General features: G+C 39.4%; 1 non-coding gene across 1 annotated transcript; it reads left to right on the top strand.

Annotated features, from left to right (window-relative positions):
* The first annotated feature begins 685 nt into the window (after positions 1-685).
* LOC118482474 lies at positions 686-791 on the top strand. Its single transcript, XR_004868509.1, has one exon. It is a non-coding gene; the product is annotated as a small nucleolar RNA R71 (small nucleolar RNA).
* The last annotated feature ends 8,827 nt before the right edge of the window (positions 792-9,618 follow it).

Below are 9,618 nucleotides of genomic sequence, written 5' to 3'. Positions count from 1 at the left end.
AACCTCATCTTTTTGCATCCGCACTTCATCAAGTTGATTTCGCTTTTGCATTTCCAATTGCATGCTTTTAAGCATCTCCATCACCTCATTTCCACCCGAAGATCCCCCTTGATCTTGACCCGTTTGGTATTGTTTTTGATACCCTTGGTTATTTCCGCCCCGGTACCCACCTTGGTTATTATAAGATGGCCGTGAACCAAAATTACCTTGGCTACCTTGAAAATTTGGGTTCGCTTGATTTGACGGGTTCCCATATCTAAAATTCGGGTGATTCCTCAACCCGGGGTGGTAGGTATTAGAATTCATGTTGTTGTAGTTCCTACCACCTCCTCCTTGGCCTTGACCTTGGACCGCATGAACTTCCTCATATTGCCCTTCCAACATTCCTTGGCAATTTTCAGCCGCGTGACCTATTTCATTACACAAAGCACACACATCATAAATTTGATTAGTAGTTTGAACATTACCTTCATCTATGGCATGCACTTGTGGTCGGTTAGTTGTCGGTCGGGCTCTCCTCGAAGCTTGGGCTTTCCTTTTTGATGTAGTTGCCATACTCTCCAAAAACTCCCAATCTTCATTCTCATAATTCGTTCCAAATGTCCCTCCGGTGATAGACATTAAATCCCGTGCATCTTCGGCACTTAACCCCTCATGAAAAGCGTTCATTAACTCCCATAACTCAATCCCATGATGAGGGCAGTTTTTAATCATCATGTTAAAACGCTCAAACGCCTCATGGAACATCTCACCGTGTTGTTGTTGAAAGCTTCTCAACCCCTTCCGCGCATCATTAGTCTTTTGGGCGGTGTAGAATTCATCCAAAAAGGTTTGTTGCATCTCCCCCCATGTATATATTGATGCTGAAGGTAATGTATAGAACCATTTCTTAGCTTTCTCTTCCAACGAAAATTGAAACAACACTAATTTGATGTCGTCAGCTGAAAACCCTTGACTCCCAAGAGTATTGCATATAGAGTCATAAGCCTCCAAATGGAAATAAGGTTCTTCATTTGCCAACCCCTTATATTTTGGTAAACTTTGTAGCGAGTTGGTTCTTACTTCGAATGTGCGCCCTTGGTCATTATGAGGAATGACTACCGGTGAAGGGTTTTGTGTGATTACCGGCCGAAAATGTGCTTCTATGCCCCTCACATTTTCTCTAAGATGTCTTCGTGGCACACCATACCTACCTCTCGGAATAATCGGCCCATTCGGTCTTGGTACTTGCCCTTGTGGTGCGATCGGTTGTTGAAACTGTTGTGGTCGCATCGGTGGGCGCTGAGGCGGTCTTTGAAATGGTTGTTGGTGTACATGTTGTGGCCGGACCTGTTGTAATGGAATCGGTTGTGGCATTGGTGGCCCCTGTGGTCTTGGCCGAATATGTTGTGGTATAAGTTGTTGATGTTGCATTCCACCAACACTCGCCATCCCTTGCGATTGACTCTGAACGTACCCAAAATCTCCTTGATCACCATAATCTCCATACCCGTACCCATCATCTTCATACCCCTCAAAGTCTTCGAATCCCTCATCATAACCACCCCCTTGAATTCCTGAAGTTTGCCCAAATGGAATGGTCGAATACTGAAAACCCGACTGTTGTTGTTGTGGTCTAAAAGATGAAGTAGTATGCACAACAGTTGAATTGGGTGCAATTGTGAAGGTAGAAGATGATTGACCCGTAGTTGGGGGAAAGAAGTGAGATAATGGTGGGATTGTGGTGGATGGATCGTAAGTGATGGTAGGCTCATTTTGAGTGGTGATTGGTTGAGTGGAATTGGTTGGTGTAAATCCAACAGTGGTATTAGGTAATGTAGTGTTTGGTGATGGTTGGGTGGAAGTAGGTATAAAGGATGAGGTTGTTTGACTGGTTGTAAGTGGAATCTGAGAATCAGCCATGATGTTTCTCGGTGTAATGGGTGAAGTAGGTGAACCAATGATTTTGTTTTCTCTTACTAAAACTCGGTTTTGTCTTAGCGTTCTTTCAATTTCCGGATCAAACGATAGCGGTGATGACCTTTGAGAGCCTCTAGTATGCATACACCTGAAGTACCTGCACACTAAACACAACCAGCGTAAACCTGAAAATAACAAACAAAACTATTAAACTAACACACGTTGCGCACTACTCCCCGGCAACGGCGCCAAAATTTGACGTGATGTCGTGGGTCACGCAAATTTAATCCCTAAACAACTGTAGTTAGCGGTAGTAGGGTATCGAACTCAGGGAGTATGTGGAAAATGTGTTGACTGTATAGCTTTGTATTTAAACTAGAATTAAACTAACTTGCAGAAAATTAAAATTCAAGATTGTGGGTTGTTGTTTTAGAAAACTAAATTAAGAACTAATTCAAATCAAAGTAGGTTGTAAACAATTAGGAGAGAACAATGATCACCCTAGGTTTCAGTTTCTTTAAACAATTGTGTGCAATTTCACTAGAAAGAGTTACATAGACATAACTCGTGTATATGTGATTGAAGTGATAAAAGGGAACAAAGTACTCGGATTAAATAACGCGAGGTTGTTTCCCGATGACCTATTAACCAATAACCAACCCTAACCCTTCCCGTGATATCTCGGTTGCCAACGGCACCAAGAACGTACGATCAAGACTAGAAATTGTGATATAGATTAACGCACTACAAACAATCAAACATACACCATGACATTCAAGCAACGCAAGATATCATTCTAGAAATGCAGAAATTAACACACAAAAGTCTTAGAAACATTCACCTAGGATGATCACCGAAGAGTTTAGCCGGACATGGCTCGGTGAATCATCATCAACATCAATCTAGTGTTCATACGAATTAAAAACACAAACCGAATGCTTAGAAATGTTCACAAAGCAAACAAGTACTCCAAATTCGCCTCCCAAGTCTCCAAGAACCGTCAATGATGAGATAATCCCAAAGGACACACCAAAAACCGAGTATATTGTGGCAGTTACATTTTTCACGTTCAGGCTCCACCGTAAATTACGGCTCCACCGTAATTTACGGTGGACATCAAATGGTTACGGTGAATCAAGCCTGTGTTACGGTGCAGGAATCAACAAAAATCAAGTCTACCGTAAATTACGGTAGAACCGTAATTTACGGTACTCAGCAACCTTGACTCCTATGTTTTGTCTTGTGTTCTTCTCTCGACCCGTTTTCCACCAAAGCATCCATAAGCTGCCTTTTATCCATCTCTTATCTCCTAATTCGCACCTGAAACATAAGCATCGTAGTTATCTAATTCAAGATAATTACGCGGTTAAATGGAGGATTATTTCATATCTTAACATGCTTAAGGGTTGTCCCAAGGACCACCCGTCAATGCTAAAGAAATGCAATGCCAAAAGTGATAAACGGTCTCACTGAAGATGTGACGATAGGCTCAGCTAGACTAGTAGATTTGCGATAACGATACAAACATAAATGAAAAAGCCTAGTTCTAGTGGGAAACATGATTGAAAGCATAGTACTTAGTTTTGTCCTTCTTGATTGTGTGCCTGCTCAGTAATTGCTGAATGCCAAAAAGCATAAAAACTGGTTAAGTTTGTGAACTTTCACAACTTTGCTGAAAATGACACTGTGATTGTGTATTTCTTTTGCAAAGATTTAAACTTGTTTTATTTCTTTATTTTGTTTAAGCATTGGACATCCTCTGCGTATACGTGAGTATCGACCTGGATGTTAGTGCCTAAACGTTCTGCTTTATTTTCTTTGGTGTTTCGTTTAAGCTTTGGATCACCTCTGCGTATACGTGAGTATCGACCTGGTGGTTAAAGCCTAAACAATTTCAACTTGTTTTTAATTTCTTTATTTTTTTAAACATTGGACTTTCTCTGCGTATACGGAAGTATCGACCTGATTGTTAATGTTTAAACATTCTGCGTTGTTTTCGCACAAATAACAGTTAATCAAAGTTTAAAGGCATTACTTGAGTCAGTGTATTGCATGATGAGGGGATATGCTGAGATCGTGGGGTCCATAAGAACTTAGTGCAAAATTAATATACCTAAACGTATCGGTAAGCATTTCGAAAGTTTTTAGATTGAGTTTATGTGGACAACAATATCGTCAATCTATGTGAATCGTTTAAAACTTAAAAACGATTAAAAGCTTAACGGTGCTTGTGATGTGTCTCAAATCTGATATGATCCTCTTTCACAAACTCACAAAAAATAATGTTTGTACATATTTCATTTCTGCATTTAAATTTCTGTTTAGTTTACATATTTTGAAAAATCCAAAAAGATTTTCGACAATTGATGATGAAGAGCTGATTTTCAAAATTCAAAGGCTAAACATGAAGAACTAAAGGTTTGGAAAAGAGTGGTTGAGTTGGAAATTTTTGAAATGTTTAGATGATTCATTAATTTGAATCAGAATTTAGAATGTTTCAAATTTTTGATAAGATTTTAAATGAGAAAATTTGTTTGTAAGTGTTGAGATCGTTGTAGGTGAAAGAAAGGTTTCTGATCCTGTTGCTACGGAAAGCCAGGATGCAATTCAGAACCTGTGGAGAGCTTAATCAGAGAAGAAGCCAGGAATTGATCTCAAGGTGATAGCTAATTCCAGATAGCGATCCCAGCATGATGAAAGGGGGAGTCTGACGAGGTTAGAGCTAAAGAGAAGATCCTGGTACATGCAAAGAAAGAAAGAAGACCGATCAAGATTGAAGAGTCGTCATGTTGAAGACTCTCACTGAAGATTCCGTCAACATTCAAGGGGGAGTCTGTTGGTGCAGTTGTCTGTCGACTTCATCTTCATTCGAGTCTTAGGTTAGAACTGATAGATCAGTGCACATAAAACGAGAAAGTGGAAATTAGAGGTGATTCCGATTGAAATGACACTAGGTCATTTTCAAGCGAAATCAAATATGTTCTGATTCCGCTCGAGATTAAGTATCTGATTTCGCTTGAGATTAACATGTATGATTCCGCTTGAAATGAACATGTACATGTTCAAGCGGAATCTGGAAGCCTATATAAAGGCCATTTGAAGCGAAATCAGTAGAGAAGTCTTGTTTCCGACGGCGAAGCCCTGTCGAAGTGTCTTCGTGTCTGTAATCGCATTCTGATCAATATAAGAGACAGTTAATAGTATTTCTAGTGTTATACAAGCTAAACAAATACTGAGTCAATGAATTCCGCCTCTGATTCAGTCTAAGACCTCTTCTGATCGACTCGTAAAGGTCGTTTCACGATCCTACACGGTTTTCCAACTTTCTTTGAACCCTTTTACACCCAATGCACTCAAAATCGATAGAATCGGAGCTTGTTCTGATCTTCTACTCCTTAGTGATGTGTTTGTTCAAGATTTGGGTTCTACCAAAGAGACGACCGATTCCGGGTTAAACATGAACCACCGTCACGAACTAGAGAACGGGTTGGATCTGGGTGATTCCTGTCTGATCGGGTCACTAGGATCTTGACGAGGTTCTGTTGTTTAGCACGTATCACACCGTCTCGATCAAAAGCTTCAAACTACAAAACAAACAAAGTGTCAAGGACGATCAGGTCACAGGACGGATTGCCGTCCGATCGGATTGCCATCCGATCGGACTGTCACCCGATCGGCCTACACTTGGTTTCAACACTTAAACTTTTTATTTTGATTATTCAAAGTTTTGAACATCGAACGAACAGCCGTCCGATCGGATTGCCATCCGATCGAACGACCATCCGATCATGTGATGTTTGGAACTTCAACACTTAAACAATTTTCAACATGTTCAATGCACTACTAGTTCTAACGGATTGCCACCCAATCAGTAGAGCACCCGATCGAGTGACAACACTGCTGTGAACTTGTTCTCTGAGAAATATCTCGTCGAACGGATCGTCGTCCGATCGAGTCGCCGTTCGATCGACCGACCTGAAAGGTAGAGATACTTCCCTGTTTTCAAAATGCTACAACGAAAACTTCAAAGTACAAACCATCATACACAAACACATCCTCACCAAGTGAGGTGACAATCCAATCAAATGGCCATCCGACCGGATGACCATCCGAACGGATTGGCATCCGATCGACTGGCCATTCAATCAGACTACCATCCGACACTTACCACTTTGCATCGTTTTACACGCCGCTCATCGTTTATGCTACCGTTAACTGTTCAGGCTAATCTTTCTCAGCGCTCCCTTCAATCCAAGGGCGTGTTTACTTGTTAAACACAATCTGTGAGTATACTCGATCCCTTTTTTGCTTTATGCACTTTTGGGTGTTACATACGTTATCTATATTCAAATCACAATCGACACACAACGCAAACACTATTTATACGCTAACCGTTATTGCATGCTACATGTTACTTGATGAATGCTTGTATGTTATGTTAACACAGTGATTGTTGTCTGACACCTTAGCAACGATAGTACTATAGTTTGGACTCAGCACCTGTCGTGGACAAGGGTTGTTAAGGGCTTTACTTCACGTGTCCCAGTGGGGATATGTGTTGCACATTCTACAACTCGCAGTCACGTCTGTGCATATTTCTCTGTCGATAACCTACTTGCCTTCACTTTATACATGTTTCACGCTGGTTATGCGTAAACCATTTCAAACTCTATTATGCTATATCAAACTTGTATGCTCACCTTTACACTATGTGTATTGACCTTTATCTTAATGTATGTGACAGGTGCTTAGGATGTTTTGCTGCTATGTGGGAATCAAGTTAGGATGGAGTCTTAGAAACAAACAATTTAATGAAATCTGGGTTGTCGGAACAACTTTTATTTGTCTTTGAGATATTTGGTCTGTAATAACTATTTTGTTGAATATGTTGTGGTATGGGACATGACTTATAAATATTTGGTAATGTTAGTTGTTATGGATTTCTCCTGGACAATCTGTTTCGCTCAGTGCCGCGCCCCGATGTTTCCGTCATCGGTTGAGGTGTGACAATTTGGAAAGCAAGTATGACGTGACATTTATCCACAATCAAAGTTTGATCGTGGATCTTGCGAAATGCACAGAGGCCAACTTGTTTCATAAAAATCATGAAAAAGAATTTAAGAAAGTAATTGACACATTAAGGGAAGATAAGACCGAGCTAGTAAAAACAGTTTCAAGAAAACAAACTGCTATAAATAATTACATCACTAGGCTCGAGGAAGCACAAAAGGAGTTGGCCTGTGTCAAGTGTGAAAATGAGGCGATCCAGCTTAGGTTAGATAGTTACTCAAACTCTAGGTATGTGCTGGATCACATCAATGACATACAGAAAATGAAGAAGGATGTCACGGGTATTGGATATAAGAAGTGTCATCCACCTGTTAGACACAATTATATCGCGATGCTTGATGAGGAAGTTAAACCTAAATTTGAGCCATTTGTTCCTTTAGATGTCGAGGAATTCGCAGCTGGACTTGGTTACAAAAAGGAAGTATCATCAGACTCGGATGTATCAGTAGATACGAATGTCACACCCCAACCAATGGCGGAAACATCAGAGTGGGACTAGTTCAAGATTGTAAGAGACTTCATAACACTATTTGTGACAATATTTAATTCAACCGATTTTCATTTCATAAATAAATTGTCAAACATTACAAGAAATTCAAATAACAACATTGTTCAACATAACATAACCAAAATTGATACAACACTTTAAACCTAAACGTCTAAGTGAGTATCTAGGCATCTTTGCTAGTCCATTTTCATAGCATCATCAATCATCAATCATCAATCATCAACCTGTAACATGTTTAAAATACAATTCAATGCAAAAGCAAAGGCGAGTATACAAGTTTAAGAATAAGTATAAGTATAAAAGTTTAAAAAACGAATCAACATGGCAGCTTAGTTTATACAAGATCAACCTAACATGGCATGCAATATTTCTAGTCAACCCTCTGTTTATGCAAAAATGATATAATTCAACATGACCACTAGTCTACGGGTGGTGCGTTACTCCTATAGCGCTATACATGTCAAATGGAGGCTCGTGAAAGCTAATGACTAAAACATATCACATAAGTATGGTCCATGTAAGCATCAAGTATCACAACATAGTATTCATGTATAAGGATTGTTTTCGTGCATTGCATAAAGAATAAGTTTAAGTGTAGTTTAATAGGTAAACATGTTACACCCCAAAAGTGATAAACATAAAAAGGGGGTTACGAGTATACTCACGGTTTTGCAAGTCTTCTACTTGGTAATCCCACGAGTGAGTTGGTTGATTAGGAGGTTGGAACACCAAGTCCTTCTACACAAAGGAAACATAGGTGTGTGAGTTTGGGAATTCGGAAGATTTAGGGATTTAGGAAGTTAAAACACAAGAATATATGTATTCGAAAGTAATCATCTTTTAACACTAATTACTTGTTCTTGACACTATGAAACCTCAAGGGTTAATGTTTTCATGAGTAATATACTCATTAGAATCGTAACAAGTTAGATGATGTTATTCTAATATCTTAACGAATGAACACGAGTCCACCATCAAGAGTTCGAATAGTATATATATGTATAAGTATTATATGTATTATTTAGTCCAATAGTCAAGAATGAGGTAGAAGATAAATCTTCATTTAGGTACCTCTATTGTGTCATAGAATTCATGTAGGAGGTAGGAAGAACAAGCTTCCATTTAGGTACCTCTTATGGTTCACCACTACACTTGATGTAAAAACATACAAGGAGGGTCATGAACTAATATCGATACAAGAATAAGAAACAACTACACTATGAGAAATCATCAAGGGATGTGGGGATTTTATGTTGGACAACCCAAGTTAGTCCATAATCACACCTTTATCAAGCTTGAAGCTTGAACACCACTTGTGGGTTAAAAACCCTAAACAAAACAGAGAGTATATGAGGATTAACCTCTGATTTTGTATGTCTCAGCCCCGTTTTTAGCTTAACTAACCATAGAAGTGGTTATAAGCATAAGGACGTGGGTTTGAGTGAGTCAAACTCAAGTTTGAACAAGGATTAGTAAAGATAAATGAAAACAGTGAACTTTGGAGCCTATTTGTCGGAGTTCCAGGGACTTATTCACTGAGAAACACCCATGGAATCGAAGCTAAGGTCAAGCCAAGTGTTCTGGAAAAATAATGAGCTAAAACGGATGAGAAACGAAGAAGTTATGCTCACTTTAGTGGAGCTTGATACTTCTGTCCGAACTTGAACTTGCAGCAACGTTTTTGAGAGTTTGAGAGTGTTATGAGAGTGTTTGTAAAGTGAAAAAGACTTGGGAGGCAATTGGTATTTATAAGGAAGGATTAGGTTAGGTTTTGGTGGGATATTTAATGCTAGAAACAAGTTTAAACTCAAGTTAGGCACCATATCCCGCTCAAATTCGCGAGCTGATCAAGGGAAACTGATCTGGAGGTTGCCAGGCGGCCAGCGTAGCCCCAAGGCTAAGCTTACGCGGCCAGCATGAAGGGGGGAGGGCCAAGTTTCATTTAATTACCAAAAGGCCCCTGAAGTTTGTTATTTTGTGTTTTTAGGTGTTTTAAGGACTAGTTTCGCCATAAAAGCATATTTTAAGGTCAAATAAAGTATGATGAGCATAATCAAACTATAATTAAGCATATAAATGTCGTATTTAAATATCGTTTACGATCAAATCACGTTTTATGCATAAGTTTCACATATTTGCAA

Source organism: Helianthus annuus, chromosome 9 (genome assembly GCF_002127325.2).
Source record: "Helianthus annuus cultivar XRQ/B chromosome 9, HanXRQr2.0-SUNRISE, whole genome shotgun sequence".
Lineage (NCBI taxonomy): Eukaryota > Viridiplantae > Streptophyta > Magnoliopsida > Asterales > Asteraceae > Helianthus > Helianthus annuus.
The sequence above is the reverse complement of the archived record's forward strand: the minus strand, read 5'-3'. Positions and strand labels throughout refer to the sequence as shown.